Here is a 13,988-nt window from a genome sequence, read left to right as displayed (position 1 = left end):
TCTTCTCCACGAATCCCGATGTGACGGCACTGAGTCTGTGGGTGGGTCGCTGTGTGGGACCACATCCCTATTCCTTTTGGGGGACCAAACGTTCCTCAGGAGAAGCTGAGTTTGGGCCAGTGCAGGAGACCCTACTCTGCTAGCTTTGGCCCCTGACACAGCCTCTCTCAGGCCCACAGCCCTTCCTAGAGGCTTCTAAAAGGGAAAGATTAAAAAAAGTGGTCGGGTTACCCTGTCCTTTTTAATGGGTACCCTATAAAAGTGCTGCAATGTTTAGTACATTATTTCGATGGACTAAATATGGGGAACCATATTTTTTGATATTTTTGTCCAGAGAGTTGGATATCAGGCCCTTGATCAATATCTTAAAAATGAGACACAAAGGGGGTTTTAACCCTGGTAAAGGTGAAACCAGAATGAGAAACCCAGCAGCACTGAAATATGAGGGGACAGCCAGCCTCACCTCTGAGACGGACCACGTGATGGGACAAAATTCCGCCAACCTCTCGGCTTCTCTCACAATAAATGCAGCTTAACACAGAGACGCCAGACCCCTACCCCGCTGCTTCCCAGTGCTATTGTCCTCCAGGCTCACACATGAGTCTTTAGGAAAACCCTTCAACACCTGCTTAATTCTTCTCCATCCTAGAAAACAGTATTTAACAAGAATGGTCTTATTCACCTAAGCAAGCAAGTCAAGGTTATGTGTTCAGAAAGCTCAATAACAAATAACACTCTTAAAGAGATAGACTCAGGCCGAGACAGGAGCTGGCAGGAAGCCCACCCCCTAAGCTGAGCTGAAAAGGGGCAGGGCTGTCGATGGTGGTGCTGGAGGCCAGAGGCAGGCCCGGCCTCCGATCAGAGCGGGAGCTCCTCTTAGTCTCAGTTTGATAAAGACATTTAGCCTGCAGCTCTCAGGTGTACAGGAGCAGAAGGTCTGTCGCTTTTCAGACAACGGGAGCAAAAGACTGCTTTAATTGGTTAGGAAATCAAAAGGCTCAGGCCAACACAGGGTCCTGCTGGCCGAAAGAGAGATGGAGCAGCCCCCCCGGAGTGTTGGACACAGGCTCCATCTTTCTCTGGAGGCTTCCACTAGAAGGAAGAAGTAGAATGCCCTCAGTCTGTTGGTCAGTTGGTCTTTTCATATTCATCTCTCTCTTTTTCACTTACTGTCTCGTGTGCACACATGGCCTTGAATAGATCCCACGGACTGGCATTTGGAGGCAGACTGTCAGATGCCAGGGCAGGAAGGACAGAGCTGAAGCTGCTCTGTGTGCCTGGGATCCCAAGATGGTCTCCCCTTCGGGAGTGATCCCCAAGGGCTCGGTGCCAGCTCCAAAGCACCACCGAGTTACTGGGCCAGCGAGGCCAGCTTGCGGGGAGGGAGGGCGTCCAGCCCAGAGACTGCTCACTTACACAAAGAATCCTTTCAGAGTTATTGGCTGGCAAGGCACCTCTCAGACTTTTTTCTTTAGGGCTTGTGCACTGAATACAAATCAAGCAGCCTCACTGGGCTGTCACACAAACTGGCCCCCGTCACCAAGAAAGTGATACAGAATAAGGGCTCCTCTAGCCAGGCTGTCAGTGTCCAGGCATCATGGTAGTAGACCCCCAGATCCCCAACTGGGGGCCCCACAAAAGTGGGGCTCCAGCACCCCTTATCAGAAGCAGAGCCATTTCAGTCTGGTGTCCATCAGAGAAACAGTTTCAAGTAGACCAACACGACAGGTTCCCGAGAGCATGCTGCTTAGCATTCCTGGCTGGTAGTGAGGAAAAATTGAAAAGGCAGGGTTTCACGGCCAGGGGTAGTGTTCTGGGGTAAAGGAGAATGAGATAGTCGTGTTACCCTTGTGTAAAAACAAACAAATCTACCTATCAGCTCTGGCCAAATTCTGAACTGCGTGTGAGAGAGACAGTAAGTGAAAGACATAGAGAGAATAGGAATATGACAGACTGACGAACCAACCAGCTGGGGAATTCTAATTCTTCTCTCTACAGCTGCCAGAGGAGCTGAGGGTCCTAGCTCCCTTATTTCACGTTCACCCACCCCCAATTCCTCTAGATATAAAGGTGATTCCCACTGGAAGCATGTGCAGATAGAACTGCATCTAAAACCATGGATCAAGAGCAGGCTGGAAAAAAAAAAAAAAAGAGCAGGCTGGAGGCTGGGGAGATCTCACTCCTGAAGAGGCGCACGTAACGCAAAAGGAACGCAGCACCCAGGAACCTGGGTGTCAGCCAACCCACCCTTCGGTCGTTTGATGACTCATGGAGAAGCCAGTGGTGTGAGCTCCAGGCTAGGCTCCTGTTGTCCCCAATGCTGCACGCCCCTCCACTTCTAAGGGTAAGAGCCTGGCCTTTTGCTCAAGGATGGGGGTGCTGAGGATGGTCACAACAGCAACGAAGAGACAAAATTCAAGCCCACATTTTCATTAGGGGTCCTCCAAGTCTCCCTCAGAAACTCCTTAGATCAGACAAATGAACCCACCTTATCAGGCCAGTACTGGATGATGAACTGAGGCCATACCAACTGGAAGTAAGAAAACCCGAGCTACAGCTGAAACTGGCAGCATAAAATTGAAAACAATTACCAAGTTGTGCGAGGCAGCTTGATGGCCACAGATGCTGATCCACAAAGAGACTGAACAACAGATAAAGAAGCCTGGGAAAGAGAAGGCAGTGCCAACATGGCACTGCTGTATAGGCCATGGAACAGCTACAAGAAGAAACAGCAGAAAAGGGCACAACAGGTTTCAAGCCAAATTGAACAGATTAAAAACACAGAAAAAGTTCCAAGCTGAGCATGTTTCTTAAATTCAGTCAGAAATGCCCTAGGGTAAGTATAGAAAGTGTGTTCCCATCTTGTTCACTCTCTCTAAACTATAAGGTCTTCTCTGAAGCAGTGACCTGCTCCATAAGGGGTCCTAGAATATTCCCAGGAGAATAGCCCTAAGCCATGTGACTATTTTTAAAAAAAAAATTTATTTATTTAATTTATTTATTTTTGGCTGCATTGGGTCTTTGTTGCTGCACGCAGGCCTTCTCTAGCTGGGGCGAGCAGGGGCTACTCTTCGTTGTGGTGCGTGGGTTTCTCATTGCAGTGGCTTCTCTCATTGCGGAGCATGGGCCCTAGGCGCATGGGCTCCAGTAGTTGCAGCACGCAGGCGCCGTAGTTGCCGCACGGGGGCCCTAGAGTGCGCGGGCTTCGGCAGTTGTGGCACACAGGCTCAGTAGTTGTGGCTCACGGGCTCTAGAGCACAGGCTCAGCAGTTGTGGCGCACGGGCTTAGTGGCTCCACGGCATGTGGGATCCTCCCGGACCAGGGTTCGAACCCGTGTCCCCTGCATTGGCAGGCGGATTCTTAACCACTGCGCCACCAGGGAAGCCCCATGCGACTATTTTTTTTTAACAAAATCTGTGATACATCCATGGTCAAGGAAAATGGAGTCACAACAGGAAGAATCATCTTCCCTCAAGGCAAAAGGGAAAGAAAGTCAATAGCAAAGCTGAGGAAGGACCCAGGTGGCCAGGCTCCCAGTCAGACTCTCCACACAGCTGTTTGCTTCAATCTCCCCCCTGAGTGTTTTAAATTAAGAGTCTGTTGATGGAACTGTTTGTTCTTTAGTCATGCAAAACTTAGGGACTACAGCTAATAGAGATAAGGTCCCTGGACAGAAGCTCTGGGCTCCTCTCACCGCCCAGCCAGGTGCCCACCGACTGCGCTATAGCTCGGGCACTCAGTGGGATAATTACAGCTGCTTTTAAATTTACCCAGCTCTCCATAAAGCGAGGTAATGGGGCGCCCTTTACTACTGCTAGTGGTGATTGTCCTAACATTCTTTAATTAGCGTTGGCACAGCCACTTCCAAAGCATTTCCTCTTACAGTCCTGGTGTTCCCTATTTCAGGCTCAACAGCCCTCACTCCCTTTGGAGAAAATGCACTTTAGCAAATTTGAAAATGACGGGCACGTGTATCCATGAGCACAGATAATCGTATCTGTGTACCTATACTCGCTCTTCTGCTCACTCTTCACATATCCACAACTGCCAAGAACCCGTGAGCCTTGATGATACCTCCATAAAACTCTTGCTCATAAACCTGTCAGCAAGGGGCTAGGAATTTTAAAAACTGAGGACTGGCGAAACCTTATGATCACTAGGATCCTCCTTAAATTTCCCAGTATTAAAAAAAAAAAAAAAAAAACAGCTGTTTTTTTTTTTTTTTTTAAATTACAAGGTTCTGGGTATTCTTTTTTTTTTTTTTTAAATTTTATTTATTTTTTATTTGGTTGCACCAGGTCTTAGCTGCGGCAGGCGGGCTCCTTAGTTGCGGCACATGGGCTCCTTAGTTGTGGCTCATGGGCTCCTTAGCTGTGGCATGCACACTCTTAGTAGTGGCATGCATGTGGGATCTAGTTCCCTGACCAGGGATCGAACCTGGGCCCCCTACATTGGGAGCATGGAGTCTTATCCACTGTGCCACCAGGGAAGTCCCAAAAGCTGGTCATTTTTCACCTATCTTTTCAAAGGTTTATGGAGTAGGGCTAGGGCTATTGATACACCATTAGGGAGGCCTGAACTCCTGTTCATTTGGGTCAAAGAATAGTCCTCTTTCCTCTGAAATAATTCACCACTATGATCTAGGTGTTGGGCACAAGATGGGAAGGGCCTCTGCTTTCATGGGGTGTGCAAGTAAATGAGAATTTCAGATGATGGTAAATCAAATAAGAAAATAAAACCCAGGGATATGACTATGATTGGTGGGGCTACTAAAGTAGTCTAAAGGACAGGGTAGTCATGGAAAGTCCCAAGAGACCTGCTCAAGAGGCAGCCAACCACCTGAAGATGTGGGGGAAGAACATTCCAGATAGAGCAGAGAGCAGAGGCCCTAATGGGGAGAACCGGCTTAGAGTATTCCAAAAGAAAGAAGAGCAGCATAGCTGAAGGGTAGGGGTTAAGCAGGAAGGTGATAAAACACGAGGCCATAGGAGCAGGCAAGGCATGATGGCTTAGGGCCTGTGGTCCATGGTACACCATTTGGTCGTTATTTGAATTATGAGGGGGAAGAACACTGAAGCATTCTAAGCAAATCAATAACATGATCTGATATAGTGTCACAAAGATGGCTTTGGTGGCTGTGGAGAATAGATTTAGAGGGAAAGAGTAAACACCTATGTCTCGAATCCTTTAATTTCTAGTTTTGAGTAAATGTTCTGTGATATAAGATGTTAACGTAATAGTAAGCTGGGTGAAGACCATATCCTATAGTCTGAGTATGTTCAACCTGTCTCTGAGTCTAAAATTATCTCAAAACTAACTTAAAAACAGTGAGAAACACCTTATATCTTAAATGAAGAACTGAAAGGTCTAAATTAGGTGCAATACCAAGAGCAGAGAGGGAAAAATAAAAGAAAAAAAAGGATTCTCTCAGTAATTGACTTTGGATAAAAATATTTCCCTTCTATACTAGTTTCCTTATTAGAAAGTAACAGCTGCTACTACTACATATCACTATTAGCTAAGACTGACTGATTTTCCTTACTTGCTTCCAGTCTAACACCACAAAATAAATACAGTTATTAAATCCCACTTTACACATGAAGAATCTGAAGCTTAAAGAAGCAACTTATATACACAGCATATATTATACACAGTAGGCAAGAGAGAGAACCATGATTTGAACCCAGGTTTCTCTGATTCCAGAATACGTTCGTAACCTCCACTACGGTATGATGCCCACTAACATGTATGTGTGAATGCATGTCATTCTTTCTCTCTCCCCCTCCCTCTTTCACGTAGGACTCAGTTTGGGGGAAAAAAGTGTTTGGGCTTTCACTAACCAAAACATGAATAAATTTATAAAACCATTGTGTATGTGTGTGTCCCTGCAGGCATGGACTCTTGGTTAAGGATGAGATTTGTGCTGGAGATACTCGAAAAGCCACTTACTCATAGCTCTCACTCCCGCATCTGCCTTTGTATCTGCTGCGCTCTGATCTTTAGGCCTTTCTTAATCTCCAATGAGTGGGAAGCTCAACATTTCTGTGACTTAGTTACTACAGTTGAGCCAAATTTTGTAGCAATGCCAAGAGGTACCTCCAATATTACTGGTAAATGCTTAGATGTTCCGAGATCTTTGGGATAAAATCAACAGGCCGTGTAAAGAGTGAGAAAATTATCAAGAAAAGGAATCAAGGCAGATTTCTTGAGCTTCTCTGGTCCACATGCCCCCTTCCCTCAGCTCATGTGATGTTTCCTGACTGTTGCACTGACTGAGGGAACCCTCTCTCCCTTTCCAACGGGAAGACCCAATGGCCATACCGCTGACACCTGGCTCCTCTCCTCTCCCCCTCACAAGCACAGGTATACAGAGGATGTACCTGCTAGAGGTAAGAGGAAGAGAAAGGGGAGGGTCCATCTTAAGTGGCACATCGCAGCATCACAGTGGTTTAAAATTTGAATGCTGAATAGATTTGAGCTCTGTCACTGCAGTGAGCTGAATGAGCCCCAGACAGACAATGCCCACGTCCCAATCCCCAAACCTGTAAATGTTACCCAATTTGGAAAAAGGGTCTTTGCAGATGCAACTAAGGATCTTGCAATGACATCACCCTTGATTGACCAGGTGGGCCCTATATCCAATGGCAAGTGTCCTTAAAAGTCAAAGAGGAGACAGACAGAAAAGGAGGAGTCAACATGACCAAGGAGATTGATGTGACGTGGCCACAAATCAAGGAATGGGACAGTCACCAGGAGCTGGAACAGGCAAAAAAGGCCAGGCACAAATTCTCCCCTAGGGCCCCTGGAGGGAGGACGGCCCTACCAGATTTTGCACTTTTCGCCTCCAGAACTGCGAGAGAATAAATTTCTGATGTTTTAAACCACCAAATATGTGGTAATTTGTTATGACAGCCTTAGGAAACTGATATAGCCACTTACTAGTTCTGTGATCCTGAGAAAGCGTCTTAAATTCATCTGCAAAATGGGGAATCTAATGGTACCCACCTCACAGAGCTGTTGTGACGATTAATATGGGTACCGATCAATGCCCCAGGAAATGTTGCTGTTAACATCATTATTGTTACTGCTATACAAAGGCAGTTAAAGGGAAGGATAAACCACAGGGCCTGTAATGGGCTAGTGCACCTGAAGAGTACATTTCCAAGGCTTTTGGCTGGACCTCTCTGGGCTGTTTGACCATACAGATGATTGTGTCTAGAATGGGCACAAACTGTCTATTCCAAAAGAGGCAGCAGTTGGGGCGTTGGGAGGTTTCTCCCTTCACTCAGGCCTGGCAGCCCGATAAGAAACGGTAAGCCCCAAGAAACCAGCCTCAGAGAAGAGGAAGAGGCCCTTCCATTCTATAGCCCTTTGCCATTCTTATTAAGCATCTTTTCTTTTCTGAGGTTTTCTACAAATTGCTCTGGATGGGACCCAGAGGGAGAGTGCTTTTTTGTCCACTTCCTTCTGACTTCCTTAGACAGCAGAGTTCTAAGGGGAAAAGGACAGTGGGTTTTGAGGCACTAGGAAGAGTGGGTAAGTCTAGAACAGCTGCGTCGCCTTGAATCATCAGGCTCAAGGAATAAAATCCATTCCCTTTATGACTGTGGGTAGTAATGGCATGGTCACAGGCTCACTTCAGGATCATAGGCAAGAAAAATAACCTTACTTTTTTGCAATGGTGACTTTATCCATTAAACAGAAACCTCATGACCAGTTGACCCTGGAAAGGTATCTGTACATGTGGGTGGAAGTGAGTGAGAGATGCAAATACACACACACACACACACACACACACACGCACACACACACACACACACACACAATGTGTTCATTGCCTTAGGTAGGAGAAGGCGACTTTTTCCATACAGACCATTTCTTATGTTTTGTCACTACTAATTCACCAATCAACTGATGTCTTTCCCTTTGTGGAGGTCAATTTCCATACTATTTTTCTTTTTCTTTCTTATTTTCCAAATCGCTTTTCCTCCTTGGCTCTCGTTCTTTTCTCAGTTAAAACGGCAGCATTGGGGCTTCCCTGGTGGCACAGTGGTTGAGAATCTGCCTGCCAATGCAGGGGACACGGGTTCGAGCCCTGGTCTGGGAAGATCCCACATGCCGCGGAGCAACTAGGCCCGTGAGCCACAACTACTGAGCCTGTGCGTCTGGAGCTTGTGCTCCGCAACAAGAGAGGCCGCGACAGTGAGAGGCCCGCGCACCGCGATGAAGAGTGGCCCCCACTTGCCGCAACTAGAGAAAGCCCTCGCACAGAAACGAAAACCCAACACAGCCATAAATAAATAGATAAATAATTCCCATTAAAAAAACAAAAAAAAAACGGCGGCGTAAAGAATATAAAAACAGATAAGGTGCTTGAGTAGGGTTTGGCAGCCGAAAAGTATTGCAGATAGGAACTAGAGTTTCAGGGGGTACATACGTGATCTTCCTGCCACGGATGGACCCACCTTGAGGGGGCCAAAAGCCTACTGGAGGCAAGGTAGCACCCTGCTCACTGCTGGCAAACCCTGCGAGGCATTATGGACATCTAGTGGCTGCTGAGGATACTGCCTCAGCAATGCATCTCAGGCTGAGGAATGGTCTACCATGGGCTGTACTAGGCGCCCAGTTATCCTGGGTCCCCCTAGCCAGTCCCCTGGATGACCATTTCTTTCACTTCTTCTCAAAAAAATTTTTTTAACACTTTCTTTTTTGGGGGGGCCACGCTGCACAGCTTGAGGGATTTTAGCTCCCCGACCAGGGATTGAACCTGGGCCCTCGGCAGTGACAGCACGGAGCCCTCACCACTGGACCACCAGGGAATTCCCTCCACTTCTTATTAGGGGTCCAAAGTCACTCAGAATGGCTCTATCAAAGACCCATCGTTAACCCAGCCCAGCAAAATATAATGATATTACCTGCATACAAGAGCACAGAAGGCAGGCATTTGGAAATATCTTCAAGCCCCAGGTTTAAATGCCAATTAGCCACATACTGTCACCTTGACTGAGGGGCTGAGCTCAGATGGGACAGAGACTCTGACGTTAATTAGTCGTGTGGCTCTAGGTAAGTCACTATGCCTCTCTGAACTTCATTAATGACATCTGTGAAATGAGAGGTTAAGTCCAGATGATCTCCAAGGTCCCTTTTAGCTTTAGCACTCTGTGATCTGCAGGCCTTTTTAGTAGCTGGGAAAACAGTCTGCTCTGCTCTGGCTCTGTGGATTTCTCGATTTCAACTGAAGGAATCATTCGCTTCTCAGCTTTGTGGCGCGTTACCAAGACTTGGCTACAACCCCAAAGGATCAACCTTCTTCGCAAAGCTTCACATCTGAGGAGGGGTGGGAATCGTGGACGATGAGAGCTGGAAGGAACTTTCTAGTCCATTCCCTTAATTTTAGAAATGAAGAAACCTAGGTTTAGAGCTGTCTTAATTTAAGATTTGTCACATGTCTAATCAGTGGCAGAAAAGGGACGAGAACTCAGGTATCCCAATCTTAGTGCAGGTAACAAGCGGCTGACACAGCCTTGCCGGATCACTGGCTGGCGTTTTCAACTCTGCTTTATCACAGCAGTCTCTCTGTGGGAAACCACAAGTGAAAACACTCTCAACCCAGGGTTTCTTCCTTCTCTCCTCTCCAAGTTTAAGCCTTCCTCTTCTTATTATTCCCTGGTGGCACCACTCCAAATCAAGGAAGCAGTCAGAACCAGGGGCTGTGAGGAGCAACAGACAGATGGCTAGATGATACTCGAGTGACAGGATTAAAGGCTTCAGTGCCACTTTCAGTTCAAAAGGGCTGTGGGTGCTGCCATGGTCCCACAGCCTCCTTGGTCCAGTTGATGGTTTCTATGATGCTCCCTTAGCCTAGCTGGCCTACAGAGGGCAAAGTAGCCCTATCTAGAACTCCATGAGCTGCATGAAGCTTGGGTGATATCACTCACAAATATTTACCACGAGACCACCCCATTACTAAGTACTGGTTTGATCCTACCCTTCCATCCACCTACACAACATTTGCTGGGCCTGGAGCTGAACAGATGGGTTCTGAGTTTGCCCACACCAGCCAGGCAGGCCCCTCTTCTGCCTGAGGGGGGAGGGGCAGCCATATTCCAGGGTGCCATCCAGACCCTGGCCAGGGTCTCTCTGGAACCCTACCAGCTCAATGCCAGCTGTGGCAAGGAGAGAACTTCTCAACAGCGGGTTTTCAATTGTCCTCCACAGATCCCTGTTAGGCTAGACTGACACCTGGGTATAAGATGGGTGTGTCCTGCTTGAAGCTGATGCTGTGCAAATGCGGCTTAGTCAAGAAGGGAAAAAGAGCCACTAAAGAGCCCAGGTGGAACTCAACCTTCACTTCTCTCTTTCTTTGATTAGTAATTGTGAGTCAAACAAGTTAAATAAAGGATCTATTTTCTCTGCCCCTCCTCTCCCACCCTTCATTCTAGTATATTCCATATACCATTCCCTGAAGTGTTTTATGCAGGCTGTCCCCCCACCTTGCCTCCGCCATTTGCTCTATGCAGAGTGAACATACTGGACATCTTCGTGGCAGTGATGAAAACACCGGACTCAGGGTTTGAAGACTGGATTGAGATGCTGCCTCTGTTGCTTTCTGGGTGTATGACCTTGAGCATGTTACTCGCCTGCCAGAGCTCAGTACCTCCATCCATAAAATGGAGACAACTATGGCAACTGTGTCACTGGGTAAAGGCAGATTAAACAAGAACAGATGTATCCATCCATCCATCCATCCTTGGTATAGTGGAGAGCATACAGTAGACAAACATCCCAGTAAATGACTGTTGAAGTAAATGAATGAAACCTGAGCTCTTATTGACTGGTAGAAAACTCTGGAGAATCACTTCTACTGTCCAAGTTCCTAGACATCTGAGCTCTGCCAGGGTTCAAGGCCTGGCTCTACCGCTTACTATGTGATCTTAGGTAACATATTAACTATTAATGTTGCTATTATTTGACTGCAAATGCATAATAAAAAAGTTGGTAAATGACAGGGAATCCAAATTGCCTACAATGGAGCTGTGTCCATTCCATCCACGGACTTCAAAAATTCCCTGGCATGTTTAAGGAGGTTTCAGATTACTGGGCAGCAGACAATATTGAGATAAGGGTGTGGCAGAATCCAGAGAGCTGAGAGATCCAGGCCAGGACCTCCTCTTCTTAAGCAACAGCCCACGTGCAGGTGATGGGCAAGCAAGCTTGCCAAGGCAGCGGTGGACGGGGCACAAGGAAAGGAGCCTGGAGGTAGCCCTTGAAAAGAAGCAACACTAAACTAGTGCCATATTCTAGCAGCTGGCTTCCCAGGGCTTAGCCACAGTTGGCCCCCGCCGCACCAGGCAGAGAAAGAGGAGTCATTTTCTCCGGTGGGAAAACTCTGAACAAGTCCTGTTTTCGCTCCTACACTGACTGGTCCATCAAGCGCCCCGGGGTCGCCTCTCACCGGAAGTAGGGGCAGGTTGCTACGCAGTTCTTCCCAGGGACTCCCAGAAACAAAGAAGAGCTGGTGGAGCTCATGGGGCAGAAGCTTTAAGACCCACTCCCTCCAATCTCTGGGCGCACGGAGGGGAAAGGGCGCGGGGCTGCGAAGAGCGAGAAGCCGCGGCTCCGGCTGGCTGCTGAATGAACGGGTTGTGCCCTGGCTGCTGGGAGTTCACCTCAATCCTTCCAACTGGTTGTCGCGCTGTCCCAGGTTGTCACACTCCCTTAGCTCCCCGCACTCGGTCTTTCCTTCCACTGTTTGCCTCACCCGCGACCCTCATTAAGAAAACTATCAGTGAAAGCCCTAGTTAAAGCCGACGACGGGTGAGGAAATTTGCGAGGGAAGGGGCAGGACGAACAGGCACATGTGCAGCAGCAGCGCCCCGGCCACCCCCGCGTCCCCCAGTGCAGCTCATAACTCCCGAGCGTGCAGCCCGGGCCGAGCGGCCGGTCGCCCCGTCCGCAGTCGCCGGGGGTGAGGATGACCAGTCGCCGGGGGTGAGGATGACGCGGTCCAGGCTGGAGGCCTGCCAACTGCAGCAGCCCCGCCGAGGGCCGCCGCGCCTCCGGCTCCCCAGGCCCTGAGCCCAGCGCGCCCAGAGCCAGAGGGTGCCGGGCGCCCGGTGCGGGGAGGGGGCGGGGGCGGGGGCCGGCGCGGTCCCTCCGCAGCAGCAGCCCCGAGCCGCTCCAGCCTATCAGCGGCCACTCGGCGGCTCCCTGCGATCGGACCAAAATAGCTGCGCACGCCTGCGACTTGCGCGCGGCCCCCCACTTGACGCTCACTCCTGCTCCCTCGCCCGGCCCGCTCCCGGCGTCTAGAGGGGGCGGGGAGGAAGCGGCCGGGGAGGGGGGGGTGGGGCTGGGGGAGAGAGGAAGGAAAGGAGGAAGGAAGGGAGGGAGGGAGGAAAGGAGGGAGGGAGGGAGGAAAGGAGGGAGGGAGGGAGGAAAGGAGGGAGGGAGGGAGGAAAGGAGGGAGGGAGGGAGGAAGTCGCACGGAGGCGCAGAGCTCGGGGCTGCGCGGCGCTGGAAGGCGCCGGCGTTAACCCCTCGAGGGCAGGCAGCGGAGGGGGAGCGGTGTTAATACATAAGAGCCCTGCATCACGCTAATCTTCTCCTCAGAACAGTATGCGTCAGCAGTACATTCACGTTCTGACTGAAGGACAAAAGGATGAGAGAGCAGTCTGCGTGGCTGCTGCCTGCAACACCGCGAGCCCGGCGCGAGGAGGAGACGGTGGGCGCCGCGCACCGGGGCCCCGCTGCTGCTGCTGCTGCTGCTGCTGCCGCCGCCGCCGCTGCTAGCGAGTGGGGACCATGTTCCCGGGCTCCGGAGCGTTCCCCGCAGCCGCGACCCCCGCTGCTCACGCCGCCGCCAGCGCCGGGGCCGCTGCAGCAGTCCGCGGGCAGCGCAGCCGCTGAAGGCGCCGGGGGCCGGAGCCCTGAACTCGCTCCCTCCGCACAAAGCCAGATCCGGCGGCGCGCCGGGGGCCCGGCTGCGGCGGGCGATTCTGCGCCTCCGGGGGCGGCTGCAGCCGCCCCCGGACTCCCGGAAGGGGCCTGCGGTGCGGGGCGACCCGGCCGCCGCGCGCTCCTCTGGCCGGCGGACCAGGTCCCGGCGCTGCCTCCACGCCGCTGCCCCTCGGGGGGCTGGACGGATTACTGCTCTTCGCACCAGCAGCCGGCGGACTGGGAAACTGAGCCCAGTTCTGGTCTTTTTAACCCTTAAGAGAAGAGACGAGGAGAGAAGGGGGTGTGTGTCGGAGGGCGGGGGGTGGGGGGCGAAGGACCGGCGAACACCTCCTCTTAACTCTCGCAGCACCGCGAGCGAACGACTGCACCAGCTGCCTCGGGCCGGGAGCGGCCGACACAAGGAGAGGGGGCAGCGCGGCGGCAGCTTCGGCAGCGAGCGCAGCCTGGGAGGCTGCGGGGCGCCCCCTCACTCCCCGCCGGGTGGCAGCCCCGGAGCGGGCGGGGGGCGCCGGAGGCACACTCCGGCGATGAAGCCGCTTCCCCCTCGGCTGGTGCGAGCCGGGGCCAGGGTCCAAGGACAAAGCCGGGAAGCGCTGGTGGCGCCTCGCCTCGGGCTGAGGGGGGGGCATGCACCTGCATAGCCCGCCGGGCTTCGGCTCTCCCGGCGCGCCTCAACTCCGCGGCTCCGCTAGCCGGCTCCGGATTTACTAGAAGCCATTTTGTCTCCCCCACCCCTCCCCTCCCCTCCCCTCTGCCCTCCCCGCCCCCTCTACTTCCCCCTTTTGTTAATTAAAACTAAGAAGTGAGAATGGGAACGAGGTGGCCAGCTCCGGCGGCAAACGCTTAAGGACACCGCGCCAGTTCTTCCCTTCCTTCCTTCCGAGGTAGGTGAGAGCGAATGATTGGGTGGGGATGGTCGCAACGGGGGGAGAGAAAGTCCCAGCTTTCCGAGGGCTGGCCTCGAGGGGGGGGGCTGGTAGACGAGGGGCCACTCTTCAGTTTGGCATGATTTTTTTCCGGCCGATCT

At 51.2% G+C, this 13,988-nt stretch overlaps 2 protein-coding genes across 5 annotated transcripts in view; one reads left to right on the top strand and one right to left on the bottom strand.

Annotated features, from left to right (window-relative positions):
• The window catches only part of SND1 (staphylococcal nuclease and tudor domain containing 1), a 421,659-nt gene that overhangs the window by 45,132 nt on the left and 362,539 nt on the right, over positions 1 to 13,988 (bottom strand). The gene's annotated exons all lie outside the window — the stretch shown is intronic.
• Positions 13,734 to 13,988, top strand: part of LRRC4 (leucine rich repeat containing 4) — a 59,205-nt gene continuing 58,950 nt past the window's right edge. For all 4 annotated transcript variants that reach the window (XM_082472332.1, XM_082472330.1, XM_082472333.1 and 1 more), the window contains exon 1: positions 13,734 to 13,845. The gene's annotated coding sequence lies outside the window, so the exon portion shown is untranslated. The remainder of the gene's footprint in view (positions 13,846 to 13,988) is intronic.

This window comes from Balaenoptera physalus, assembly GCF_965194825.1.
Source record: "Balaenoptera physalus genome assembly, chromosome: 8".
Classification (NCBI taxonomy): domain Eukaryota; kingdom Metazoa; phylum Chordata; class Mammalia; order Artiodactyla; family Balaenopteridae; genus Balaenoptera; species Balaenoptera physalus.
The sequence above is the reverse complement of the archived record's forward strand: the minus strand, read 5'-3'. Positions and strand labels throughout refer to the sequence as shown.